This window comes from Ctenopharyngodon idella, chromosome 15, assembly GCF_019924925.1.
Source record: "Ctenopharyngodon idella isolate HZGC_01 chromosome 15, HZGC01, whole genome shotgun sequence".
Classification (NCBI taxonomy): domain Eukaryota; kingdom Metazoa; phylum Chordata; class Actinopteri; order Cypriniformes; family Xenocyprididae; genus Ctenopharyngodon; species Ctenopharyngodon idella.
Window position 1 is genome coordinate 13,437,869 of NC_067234.1, and position 14,987 is coordinate 13,452,855.

The 14,987-nt window shown below is 39.3% G+C and overlaps 1 protein-coding gene across 1 annotated transcript in view; it reads right to left on the bottom strand.

The window, feature by feature from the left end:
* nyap2a (neuronal tyrosine-phosphorylated phosphoinositide-3-kinase adaptor 2a) overlaps positions 1–3,858 on the bottom strand; it is a 42,951-nt gene extending 39,093 nt beyond the window's left edge. Inside the window, 1 exon segment of the mRNA XM_051863833.1 lies at positions 3,128–3,858. The gene's annotated coding sequence lies outside the window, so the exon portion shown is untranslated.
* Between the last annotated feature and the right edge of the window lie 11,129 nt (positions 3,859–14,987).

The following is a 14,987-nucleotide window of genomic DNA, read 5'->3' on the forward strand; positions in this document are numbered from 1 at the left end:
TTATAATTACTACAGACTAACAAACCCTAAAAGATAATATAAGCACATTTTTTATTTTGCCTGTCTTATCTATCTTTTCATCCATTGTTCTATTGTCTATCTATCTATCTATCTCCATTTATTGTCTCTATTCATCTCCATCCATTGTTCAGTCCATCCATCAATCCATCATCCATCCATTGTTCCATCCATCCATTGTTCAGTCCATCCATCCATCCATGCATCCATACATCTATTGTTCAATCCATCCATCCATTGTTCCATCCATCCATCTATCCATTGTTCAGTCCATCCATCCATCCATTGTTCCATCCATCCATCCATCCATTGTTCCATCCATCATCCATCCATCCATTGTTCAGTCCATCCATCCATCCATGCATCCATACATCTATTGTTCAATCCATCCATCCATTGTTCAGTCCATCCATCCATCCATTGTTCCATCCATCCATTGATCCATTTATCCATCCATCGCTCCATCCATCCATCCATCCATTGTTCAATCCATCCATCCATTGTTCAATCCATCCATTGTTCAATCAATCCATCCATCCATTGTTCCATCCATCCATCCATCATTCAGTCCATCCATCCATCCATTGTTCCATCCATCCATCCATCCATCCATCATCCATCCATTGTTCAATCCATCCATCCATCCATCCATTGTACCATCCATCATTCATCTATTGTTCAATCCATCCATCCATCCGTTGTTCAATCCATCCATCCATCGTTCAATCCATCCATCCTTCCATCATCCATCCATCTATTGTTCAATGCATCCATCCTTCCATCCATCCATTGTTCAATCCATCCATCCATCCATCGTTCAATCCATCCATCCATCTATTGTACCGTCCATCATTCATCTATTGTTCAATCCATCCATCCATCCTTTGTTCAATCCATCCATCCATCGTTCAATCCATCCATCCTTCCATCATCCATCCATCTATTGTTCAATGCATCCATCCTTCCATCCATCCATTGTTTAATCCATCCATCCATCCATCTATTGTTCAATCCATCCATCATCCATCTATTGTTCAATCCATCCATCCATCCATTGTTCAATGCATCCATCCTTCCATCCATCCATTGTTCAATCCATCCATCCATCTATTGTTCAATCCATCCATCCATCCATTGTTCAATCCATCCATTCATCCATCCATTCATCCATCCATCCATCCATCTATTGTTCAATGCATCCATCCTTCCATCCATCCATTGTTCAATCCATCCATCCATTGTTCAATCCATCCATCTGTCCATCTGTTATTCAGTCAATTCATTTATCTATCTATTGTTCAATCAATTCATCCATCCATCCATTGTTCAATCCATCCATCAATTCAACCATCCATCTATTGTTCAGTCAATCTATCGATCCATCCCTCCATACATCATCATTCTGTCTATCTATCAAGAACTTCTGGGGAAATTTTGCCCACAATACAAAGCATACAAGTAAACCGGTTAAGACTAGTAAGAGCAGTCAGTTACTTAACATTACATGCAAACAGTGGTAACATCTGGCCCAACATTATGTGCCACTTACAGGTCTTATTCCATCCTACTGCTTTTTTCTACATGCTCTGGAACACTGTACACTATACATAGAGAAAAATCATTTTCAGCCTGTGGTTGTGTGTGTGTGAGAGAGAGAGAGAGAGAGTATGTCAAGTTTATTTTTACAACTTTTTGAAGATGTCATCCAGCACTCTGTTCTCTGTTGTATTATTCAGCATGTCTTAATATAGACCCTGATCTCAGATTGTCTCCCTCTCTCTCCATCCATTCCTTAGTCACAATCCCACCTACTTATCTGCCTTTCCTCCATTTAACATCTTTCACACACTTCTGTACACACCCATGAGCGCAAACACACACACACACACACACACACACACACACCTGCACATGCCCATGCCCATAGATGCCATCACACACACTTTTACTTACACAGGGACACACAGCTGTATTCTATAAATGGAATGTGAGGAGAAGGAACTGTGGGTTTCCAGGCAACAGTATCCTAGTGCGCTGACATAATGCAGGAAGCTGGGAACCTAATTCTGTGCTGAAGATGCATTAGTTCCGCTTTACACTGGCAGGCATGATATCCCTACCATGTGTGTGTGTGTCAGATGTAATGCCAAAAGCATGAAACACGATATTCTTCTCCTCTACTCAGATGTTTGCTGCAGATGAATCATGTTTCACGATTATATTTTATCACCATTTGTGTATGTGATTGTATGTATTTTAATAAAACATCTAATACTAAGTCTCTTTTTTTCAGAATGATGAGGTGGCAAAATGCCATATTCCCATTGCTGGCACAGACACACACCCACACACAAAATAGGTCAGCGAGACCACAGCACCACATCAATGGATGAGTGGAGTTTAGCTTCCTTATTCATTCCATTAACCTGTCATTCACCACCACAACATGAACAGTGCCAATTCATAACTAGGGCATAGAAATAGCCTTCAAACACACACAACAGACCCGATGTGAGTAGATCCAGAATCATTAAAACACAAGACAGTCACTGGAACCATGAAAATACACCAATAACCAATCAGATGTAGTGATTCTCACATGACACACACTCATTTAAAGGGATTGTTCAGACAAAAATCATGTCGTTCCAAACCTATGTGACTGTATTTCTTTTATAGAAAAAAAAAAGGGTTCTAACAACATTGGACCCCATTGACTTTCAATGTATGGACCAAAAACACTGGTCCTTTTTCACATTCAGATTATCTTCATTTATGTTCCACAGAAGAAAGAAATTCAAACAGGTTTGAAATGACACGAAGGTGAGTAAATAACGACAGAATTTTCACATGCTGTATCTGATCCTGGATCACATGCTGTACAGATGCCAAAAACGAGGTTGAATCATGAATGAATCTGAAGATGTACATGGGAATTGTGGGTAATATGGTGATTTGGATCCCAAACAATCCGTTGATGCTCAGTTTGACTCTTCCTGTTACATGGATGATGAAGAATTGATGAAGATAAGGAAAAGAACAAGATGGAAATGAGATAAAAAAATAAAAAAAAACATCTGGATGGAGACACACACATGGTTACACTCACGGTATCAGTGAATTGGAACAGCTGATCTCCAGGTGTGTTCTGTGTGTGTGTGTTTTTCAACACTGCACGTTATCGAATCCCCCTGCGGACACGCACACGGCTGACAGACAAGCCCGGCGACAGCGACGCAGCTCGGAGGAAGCAGACACTGCCGTGAGGAAGAGAGAAATGAAGGACATGTCCATCTTCGCCGTTTCCAGAGCTCTGAAGAAAACTGGCGGCGGTCGGCGGTCCGACCCTTCCCCACCTACGACCGCTCCTGCTGGGCTTCGGCCACCAAGGCTGTCCCCTCCCCTACTAAACGCTTCTGGAAAGATCCACACCTCCCTTTGGTGGTTGCTTCATCTGCGCTGTCCCCACACACGCGTGGTGTGTGTGTGTGTGTGTGTGTGTGGGGTGGGCTGCGTGCGGATGCGTGTAGTATGAGCGTGTTCTCCTTTCGCCGGCTGCAGTGTGTGCGTAGATACGTTAGGCTGCTAAATGCATCGTGTCCTACAATCTCTTTGATCCGTCCTCCCCTGCTGCTGCTGCTGCCGCCGCGGCTGCCGTCACACACACACACACTCCCCCGTGCGCGTCACACACACGCAGCGATGAACCCAGCTCAGGCGTCAGTAGGCAAAGAGACGAGCTATAGCATCTGTTCTTCTATCCTTTTTTTTCTCTCTCTACCTTCTTTTTTGCTCTCTGATCTCCTTCCCTCCAGCTCTCTCCAACCCTCACTGCTTACTCACTCCATCCCCTGATGATTTTCACTCTCTCTCTCTCTTGCTCTCTCTCTTTCTCCGCAGCCCCTATGTCTCTCAACCAATCATGTTGCTCGCTTAGAGCTGTCCATGGTGCTGAAAGAAAGAGAGAGAGTGTGAGTTAGAATGGTTGTGTGTGTGACAATCCTCTCTTGAGGGCATGACCTCTGCCCGTTATCACCAGGACAACTACACTGTCTGATGCAAAACACTCAAAAGGCAGTAAGATATGAGTGTATGGCTGTTTCTCAATATGCGTTCTTAAGCGATCTTGCATCCTTGCTAAACCGTCGAAGTTCAGTTCCAATACTCAAGAACAGAGGACGCATGAAAGTACCCGGATGTGTTCTTGATATCGAGGATGCATCGAATGCAGACTTGAGAAAATCGAACCGTTAAAAATCCTAGAAGACGCTGCGGGCGGTCGACGTACGGAAGCCTGCAAGCTTTAAAGTTCTCGTTCTCACTTATGAGATTACCGCTACAAGCTCGCAAATACGTGACGGCTCGTGAAGGTAAACATTTGTCCGTTTGTGATAACCTGAAGAAAGCCTGCAGTATTTTTATTGGCATATAAAAAAGAATCTTAACATTGACAAAGCATATGGTAACACAAAGGCTACTCATTTTCATAAATACACGCGGTAAAATAAAAAATGTATAAAATTTTATGAAAATGTCTATAATAATATGATAGAAGTCTTTTAATAGGTTATGACATTTGTTTGTGATGTTATGTTGCATTTATTGTGCATTATAATCTTTCAAGGTCGCCTGGCAAGACCGGACTCCACGAGAACGCAAGTCCGTTCTCTGCGTTCTTGGAATTGAGAAACAGCCTCTGTGTTTGTGTTTGTCATTTCTGCATTAAAAATAATGGCTGTTTGCGAACACGTTTTTAGTCTGCCATTGGTCGAACAAAGGGAGAGTCCTTACATAGATACATTTTTATCAGTGTATTCTCTGCTAATCAAACCCATGACATTAGCATTGCTAGTAACATGATATTTTTTTTGAGCTACAGGAAAGTATGTTATTAGTCAGGTAGTTATAGACAAAGTTGAATAAAAACATAAATTAAGTGGAAACAATACAAAAATGATTTCAGGACTAAATTTAATTAAAAATGAATAGCAAGTTTTTAAATATTTTTAGCAAGTTAACACACCTAATCATGTTCCGGGTGGTAAAAATCGCTTTCCTTTGGGGGGAGGGGGAATTTGGAGAGGCGTGGAATAGAAAAACAACCCGTGGCAACAGTGTAAAAGTAGCCCAATTCCGCAGGGAAACCCATGGCCATTGAAAACAACATTGCTATGAAATATGCCCTAAAAGGTGCTTTACTATAGTAATTTTTGTATGTTGCGATTGCCTCTCCTCTCCGCATTCTCTCATTTTTCTCATCTGTTCTTTCTTCCTGTCTTTTCTTGTCTCTAAGACTCTTAATCTCTGAGTGTAGGTGTGTGTGTTTGTTTCTGTGTGTGGGATGAATGTCCATCTAGGGGATTTTATCCATCAATCACTCGTCCCATGACATCATAACCCCCCTTCAATTGAACTGCACCCACTGTACACACACACACATAAACAGAGGTCAGGATATGCTGATGCCTGTATTCACACACACACACACAGACAGTTCTCCAGTAGATATGTGTCTCTTTTGTGTTCAGAACTAGCTGACATTAGGAGCTGAATAGAGATAACAGATCACGTTCTTTAGCTGCTGGAGTAAAGGCAGGAGACAAAGACCGCACACAGATATATGGAAGAGCGAGACACCCACGTTGACTATTCACACACACTTCTTGCTTGAGAATTCTTCAATAGAATTGTTCAAAGCAGCACATTCCACAGTTCTGAACTATACGTCAGCTCTTTAGAATTTTTAAGCGCAATTCCTGTACATGTCTTACAAGAAAACTTTGTAGAGACTCGCTGAAGAGGCACAGGCACACACACACACACACACACACACACACACACACAGAAACATATGAGACCAAAAAAGCAATGACTATTGACTTGTAAAGTAGTTATATGAAACAAAGACATTGATCGAACAACAAATTTGTTTCCCAACCCTTTTTTGTACCCATCAGTAAAGCTCAAGTACATCTCCAACGACACCACTTTCCTTTTAACTATAATATTATCCTGATATCCTGATATTTAGCATTATCAGCAAATCGTTAAAATAGTAAAACGATCATTAATAAAATGATTCACTATTTAAAATAATTGTTAAATATCTATCTATCCATCTGTTGTATTTTTTAAAATATATATTTTATTGAATATTTTATTGCCAATTATATATATATATATATATATATATATATATATACAGGGGTTAAATTGGGCCGGGCCGTCCGGGGCTAAGCCCCGGCACATAGGCTTACCAGGGCTCGACATTAACGCTTAATTTTTTGAAGGGGCAAGAGAGTTTTACTTGTCCTGCTTAAAACATCAATAACAAAAATAGCTAGGGAATCACCAAAAGCAAGCATGATTTTATTAAATTTAGTGTAAGTGGCGATTGATAATAATATATAATAATGTGCTGACAGCATAGGCGTAATTTGCGGGTGGGACGGGTGGGACATGTCCCCACCACTTTTTGCCAGGGTCAATATTGTCCCCACCACTTTTTGAAACATCTCGCTGCACGGATGTATACTAATACAAAAGAAACATCTCTAGATGATTAGTTGCCACTGTTATCAGTGGCTCAACAGTGTGCTCTTGACGCTCGCTGCCGCTGTTATCAATGGCGCAACAGTGTGCTCTTGGCGCTTGTGCACATTGCGCAGTCTTCACACGGACGAGCGCTTCAATCTATTGCTAACGCTGTTGCGGCCGGAGACTCTATTCTTTCCAGTGAAATCACAAATCAAAATACAAATAAACATGTCCCTGCTCTTGATATACAATCACTGATGAACATCTTTGGTTTTAAGAGAAAAAAATAAAATAAATGACACGAGGGCGGATTAGAACCCAGAACCTCTGGCATGCTGAACAAAAATTCTACCCCTTGTCCACCAGGCCAATCTAATAAAAGTTGCGGATCCACGTATTTATTGACTAATGTAAATGTTCTCAGGACTAACAACAGATGTAAGGACGAAACTATCATATTAAACATGAGGTCTATGTCGATAAATACATTTTCTGCATTTATTACTGCTTTATTTATTATTATTATTATTATTATTATTATTATTGTAATGATACAATTACAAGCACATGACAAGGCTTAATGTCGAACCCTGTATTTGTATTGATATGCTCTTCTTTAGGCCTACAGAAATATTTTGTCATCAGATGTAGCTTTGCACACTGCCAGCATCTAGAATGATTTTGATCTGCATTTTAGTGTTCATAGCAGGGGGCTCTGTCGACTCATATTTTACAGTTTGTCAATTGATAAGATTTTGTAGGCTTTGCATACACATGTGCACTCTTCAAGAGCCTGAAACCACAGAGCCCCCCCCCCCCCCCCACATTACAAATCCCAATTTAACCCCTGTATATATATATATATATACACACACACACACAAATTAAAATAAATTGTGAAAATAATATAAAAAAACTAAAATAAATTGTGTGTAAAAGTGTATTTATTTTATTTTATATATTATGTACCCTTGGTTGGGAATCAATGATATAAGAGAATGGGCTGTGATAGAACTAAATAAAATGGATCACATTGCCTCTAGTGGCCATTCACTAAAACTACATGAGCTGTGCTGTGACAACAGCTTAAAAGTAAGTGGTCATTTTTAAAGTTACATCCCTCTATTATAGTTACATAGAAAGATGGACCTGAGCCATATCTAGGGGATGAAATATCCCAGTTAGCCTATAGGGAACTGGCTCTTTTGACTAGGACTACACCATAGCAACCACTAAGAAACAGCATAGCAACAGGCAAACACAAAGCCCTGGAAACTGCCAAGAACACCTTAGCATTGTGATGGCAAGTTCTGCACAGACCAGCACTTTTATTCAGGAAAAAAAATGTAGCTGCATTTTAAAGCTGCTAAATGTCCCTGCTGTCAGATATCACTAAAATAGGAGCCCAGAGAAATCACACAGGCTCTGTAAATGAAAAAAAAATGAAAAAAAGTCTGCCAATCGTGTGAGTCTGGAGCGGTGCTACTGTAACTGATTACGTACCAACAGTTGAAGACAGGGAAGTGTGTGTGGTTTTAATCGCAAGGAACACTTTATCCCAGAAAATACAATTTCTGCCATTATTAAGTCAACATCATATCGTTCCAAACCTGTGTGCTGTGATGTTTTTTTTTTTTTCTCAATAGAACACACACACACACACACACACACACACACACAAATAATTATACAAAATACACTATTTTGTGTTCCATGGAAAAAACAATATATGGATTTGAAATGACTAAATTTTAAGTTTTAAGATCTTTAAGTTAAATACGCACATGCACACAGAGTTATTGTACAGGGTTGCGAGGAGAAATTCTGTACAGATAGCGTGATTCAGAGCAGATTTTCGGAGGTGAGACTGAGCCAATTATAACACTGCTGAATTATTAAATCTCTCTTTCTCCAGCATACATACACGTCTCTTTCTCTCTCACAAAACTGCACAATATTCCAAGGTAAGAAAATTGTCCAAATACTTGTAGAGTGAACAGATACACATACACTGTCAACGGTCACAAGTATACATAATTCAGTCAGTCACATACCTCAGCAGATGACATGCCAAGCTCCGACAGTGAGCCTCCCGCAGGGGTTTGAGGAGCTGCCGCATCCGCTTGGTGCTGGATAACTGCTTCTTCAAATGACCATCTATACCTCCACCCTGCAGCCTAAACACAGTGAACACATGCTTATTGTAAAATCATTTAGATAAAACAGAGTAATACTAGACAAACACACCCTGTAACATTCATACACATCACTTACCATTTATACTTGCCGCTGTCGCCTCTGGCTTGCTTAGTTGGGGACACTTGACTTGACATTTGATATTCAACAGTGCTTTGATCTGCCTGCATTGACACTATTCTTTAAGAGCTGCTGTGCAGCCAAACAATGTACCAGTTATGATACAGTCAATGTAAAGCTGCTTTGACACAATCTACATTGTAAAAAGCGCTATATAAATAAAGGTGACTTGACTTGACTATACTGAATATATACACTACTAGTCAAAATAACTGTTTACTAATTTAATTTTAAAATGTAATTTATTCCTGTGGTCAAAGCTGAATTTTCAGCATCATTACTCCAGTCTTCAGTGTCACATGATCCTTCAGAAATCTTTCTAACATGAAATCCATCAAGAATTATATTTTCACTTGTTATAATATTTCACAATATTACTGTTTTTACTGTATTTTTGATCCACTAAATGAATGCAGCCTTGGTGAACATTCAAAAACATTAAAAAAACTTATTTATCCCAAACTTTTGACCAGTATAGATATACAGTTACAAATCATGCTTTTGTACTGAGTATCTGAATATGGTAATAATTAGATCACTCTTGCTCATGTGATATTGCTGTATTGTAATGAAATGTTTGTTTTTGCAATCTACCCAACAAATGAACAGACAGATTGATCGATGGATGGAAGGACAAACGAACAGTTTGATACATGGATCAAATAACCCGTAATCCCAACATACTAAAAAGGTAAATATTTAATGTCAAACCTCTCTTCTTCCAGACGCAGTGAACATGGCCGGCACGTTTCTCAGCTCATGGGCTGGCGAGTGTTTACACTACTGAAGGAATGTGGATGAATCTCACAAATGATTTAACTCCTGAAATAGCCTGTGAGTGTTAATCCCTTCTGCAGGGAGGATGTGTTGGTTTGTCCTCTGGCTGGTACAGCAGGAGAAGGAGTGAAGCTTCAGGACAGAGAGGGATTAGGCTATTTTCAGCTCTTATCAACACACTTTGAATCTCTCTGCTCTGAAAAAAACCTGAATTAAAGGTTTTTATAAAAAATTTAAAAAAAACCCAGCATGCTAGTCACAATAGTCTTTCACAAGACTATTGTGACACACAAACTAGCTCATTGCACTAACTGCACACTAAAAGAGGACCTATTATGCTTTTTTACATTTTCAACTTTCTTAGAGTATAATGTTGCTGTTTGAACATGAAAAAGGTCAGAGTTACAAACTCGTCTCTAAAGGGAGTTATTCTCTATATCAATAAGCACTGTTTCTGAACTCCCTGAAACACCTCAATTGAGTTTTCTTCCAGGAAGGTACACGCCATGATATTCCTCATTTAAATAATTCCTGCCCAAGGCATAAGCAAAAAAGTGAGGTGAGGCCTTGTTAGGTTGCGTTATTAGTGTGTTGTAGTCAAGACCACCTAATCCGAGAGCAAGACCAATGTGTGTTGAGACCAAGACAAGACCAAGGCAGGGCAAGACCAAGACCAGACCAGCACTCCTTAAATTCATAAAGATCCACATTAACGCCTGATAAATTACTAATTTTTAAATTAATCAATAAATATAATCAGATTAAGACTATAGAGCTGTTACCAATCAAATGAAATCATTAACAACAAAATTCATCTTTGCACTGCAGAGGTGGTACAGACGATGCATCTGAATTTGTAAATTACAAATGCAAAATGTTGAGAATAATGTTTTAAAAATATTTTATCTGATTTTATTGAATGTTTGTATAAAAGCAATATCATGTTTGCAATCATGCTCAAATTTGTGAAAACAGCTCTCTTGCTCTTGTGATATTGCTTAATTATTTTATATCACGTTATAATATAAAAATCCAGATCTCGTAAGTACTTTTTTGCAACAATATCTTGAATTTTTAGCATTTGTATTCATTTTGGTGACATTTTTGACACAATCCTTCATTAATTTCTGAACCACCACAATAAATAAATCAAATTAGAAATAAGTTACTGATTGCATCTGAAGCAGTAAGTTTTACATCCAATCACATTAATAAAGAACTAAGTAACTTAATACTTTTTTTGGGCGAATCTGTACTTTTACTTGAGTTTTTGTATTTCTGTCAACTTTTACTTTTACTCCACTACATTTCCTAAATACATTTTCCCAAAGCATTTTCGTTAGGTACTTATGCTGCGTTCCAGTCAGGTTTTTGAGCCCGTAAGTCACGACTTCAAACCACGACTCACGACTTTGTAGCGTTCCAGGCAAGTCACGCCAAACTGCCTGAGTGTAAACAAACCAGCATGGCGGACCATACGGGGCCTATGCTCATTTACAATTATTTCTATCCCCAAAGGTGCTTACTCCTTGCTTATTTGAGGGAAACGTAGGAGGAAAACGGCACATAAGGCAAGAGGAGCTGTTATACCTTTTATTTTACGTTATTTTGCCGTGCACTTGTGCATCCGTAGGGGCTGCCATTGTTGTTTCGCGGACTATGTGGCGTCAGAGCGCGGAACTGGGAGTACATCGATCTAGTACGAGTTCACGGGTGGGAAATCACGGGTTTGACTGCCGTTCCAGTGCACTTTCACGGGTAGAAGGTTGGAAAAACACGGGTTACGAGCTGCCTGGAACGCGGCATTACTACAAAATAAAGTCGGAGGAACACATACTGCAAACAAATGCTCGCACGACCGCGGTTGATTTCATCTTCCGGGTTGCGTCCGTTGCTGGAGCGGCTGATAAGAGTGCGCTGTCATTGATTATACAGTACGAGAGCGGCCTCTAGAGGCGACATAAAAACTATCACTGACGCCTCGTAGAGTTTGTTTTGACGTGAGCTGCGCGCTGCACAGAGCGAGACACTTCAAAAACGGATTTAAAACATAGACAACAAAACGGTATGTTATACAGTGTACACTACAGTACATGTTTTCATATCATTATAAAGTAATTAGTTTGATGCCTACATGCTGCATTAGTGGAGAACAGCAGTATGCTTGCCGTCGAGGCTGAGAGGATGCTAACATTAGTACCTCAAGGGGTTAAAACAATGTGACAAAAACACCAACTGTTTAATGTGACGATTGTTACCGTTTATTTGCATTAGTTTATATCTATTTATTCGCTGTTGTACACTCGTTATACAGCGAAGCTGCATATTTAAACTGTATCCTCATCATGCAATGACAGAAACATAAATCAGAAATTTATTCGATTTGACACTGTAACACATATTTTGATTAGATAATCATCAAGTTTTCTAAAATAGAGCCAAATAATGTGTAAAAGTATACATATAATAGACCCATGCTATGCCTTTGTGTGTAAAGATGACAATTTTTAAGCATGAGTGTTTGGATTTATATGAAATGGTAACACTTTACAATAAGAGTCCATTTGTAACATTAAATAAGGTTAATAAAAGTATTGTTCATTGTTAATTTCAACATCAACATTTTAACATTTTAAAGTTGTCTCTTACATTAGTTATAATGCACTATGAATTAACATGAATGATCAATGTATAATTAATATATTAGTGTTTTTTTTTTATATTTTAAACTTACAATAAACATTTTGCCTTTTTTAATTCAAAGAAAACAAAATGTAAGAAAGTTAAAACTGAACACAATCTTGCTGCTCAAACTGTGTATAGAACAATTTTTAATAATATTTTTTTCCTCCTTTTGTATTTTTACTTAAATACGTTTAATATCAAAAAATACTTTTCATACTTAAGTACAAAAAATATCACATACTTTAAAACTTTTACTCAAGTAATATTCTAAACAGTGACTTTAACTTCTACCAAAGTCATTTTCTGGTAAGATATCTATACTTTTACTCAAGTATGGCTTTCGAGTACTTTATACACCACTGCAATTTAGTGATATCCTTGCAATTGTGGTCTTGACCGGTCTTAAAACAAAATCCAGAGTCTTAGTCTGTGACCGAGACAAGACCGAGTACAAATGTGGTCGAGATCGAGACACGATGAAGACCTTCAAAAATGGTCTTAAAACCGGTCTTAAGTACTACAACACTACCACTTTGTCCAAGTAAAACCTGAGTTTAAACCTGAGAAGCTGAAACTCATTATGGTATGGGGCGTGACATTTCCGAAACAATCAGTCACAACACACTGATCCAGCTAACGAATCAGAGCACATTGCGCTTTTCAGAAGGAGGGGCTTCATAGAGACAGGAACTAAACAGGGGTGCGTTTCCCAAAGCAAACTATGGTCGCAAGTTTCGACATTACCAATAGAGTTCAATGGGACTTACGACCATAGTTAACTAACGATGCTTTCGGGAAACGCACCCCAGAGCGTTACTGACAGACTGGGAAGAGAGGTTCTGCAACAAATATATGTAAAATATGTAAAAAAAAAAAATTATGTGTTTTCTAAACATTCAAGGAAAACAAAACATAGTGGACCCCAAAAACAATATCAAGACTTTGTAAAAGGGCATAATATGGCCTCTTCAATATTTGAGAGCTTCATAAGGTGACAGTCTGATCATAGATGGGTAATTTCAAAGTGTGTTACACAAAGGCGCACATAAAAAATACACGAACAGGTCGATTGCAAAGTCAGTTCTTCGTCCCACATAGATGATCTCATCCTTTGTCGTTCATCACTCCTCTTGCTCACATTTGAACTGTGTCTTGGTCTTAGCAGATATCTGTTCCTGAGCCATCCTGCCCTCGTAATGAATTGTTTATGGTCAGTGCACTCTCACTGCTTTAGCATATAGATCATCCTAAAACACATCACTCTCTTTCTCTCTTGTGTCTATAAGGGGAAAGAGAGAGAATTCCCCCATTGAGTTCTCTTCTTTCTAGACAGCACCTCAAACTGATTCAGCACAGTAATGACATTAGATAGCTCACATTAAGATGATAAAATCATAGGCTGGATAACCTTAACTCACCCATTGCACTGTGGGATATAAACTGCGATTGGACTGTACATTGATCATTTTGATCAATGCTACCTTTCTCCTCTCTTTCTTTCTGTTCTTGTTTTTCTGTTTTAACTAAAACTATAACTGAATTAAACATGTACTATATCCAGTTTGTGCCTTTGTGTTGTATTGAGGGGCCTATTTAAACCAAATTCTTGCTTGTTTATTAGGGCTGGGTATTGACACAAATTTCATGATTCAATTCCGATTTCACTTCAGTTCGATTTGATATAGATTAACTGGGATATGTATCAGGCAAATTTTCTCAAGGAAAAAAAATCTCTCAACTAATGCTGTAAACTATACAGGGAACCCAATTATGTTCCTATTCGTTTTTTGAAATATAAACATTTAAATGGTGGCTGTCATAAAACATGACAGATTTATTCAAACATACATTAAAAATTGAAGAGCAGGTTAAGTAAAAATATAATGAATATGTAATATAGTTGTCACGGACATTGAAAGGCTTCTCTGAGGTAAACAATATGTGACATTGTTTACAAACAAATTGGGATCTTTCTTGAGAGACCAATCCACTTCGAGTGTAACTAAACGAACCAATGCACAATGACATGCGAGATTTGCATCTCACGCTCCACCCCACAACGCGGGTATAAATATGGAAGCAGATGCCTCGCATATTCAGGTTTTCACTGAGGGGCCGAAGCGGTGACCCGGCCGCTCAGCGGTGGTAGAGCAACAGTGGACGTAATGTTTGACTGCCAACGGTGATGGAGGAACTCAACAGGGTTCGCCAAATGAGGAACTCACTGGAGCAAAATAAGCGCACGTATCCTGTCCATAGGAGGGGAGTGGCACAGCAAGTCGACGCTGAGTGGGTCCCCAGCGTTCACTGGCCACTTGGGGCGAGTACATGGGAGGATACCGGCTCTACAAGAAGGCTATAGAATCTAGCAAACATGTTGGGTGTCACCCACCCCGCAGCTCTACATATATCCACCAGCAAGAAGCAACACTTCTGGAAGAGTGACCTCTCAACCCGAGCGGGCAGAGCATGTCTTGGGTTTGATACGCCAAGACAATGGCATCCACTATCCAGTGGGCCATCCTCTGCTTGGAGACAGCCTTTCCCTTCTGCTGGTCTCCGTGGCAGACAAAGAGCTGGTCTGAGGTCCTGAAGCTCTGAGGTCGTTCGGTCCATGTACAGGCGCAAAGCGCAGATGGGACAGAGCAAAGCTA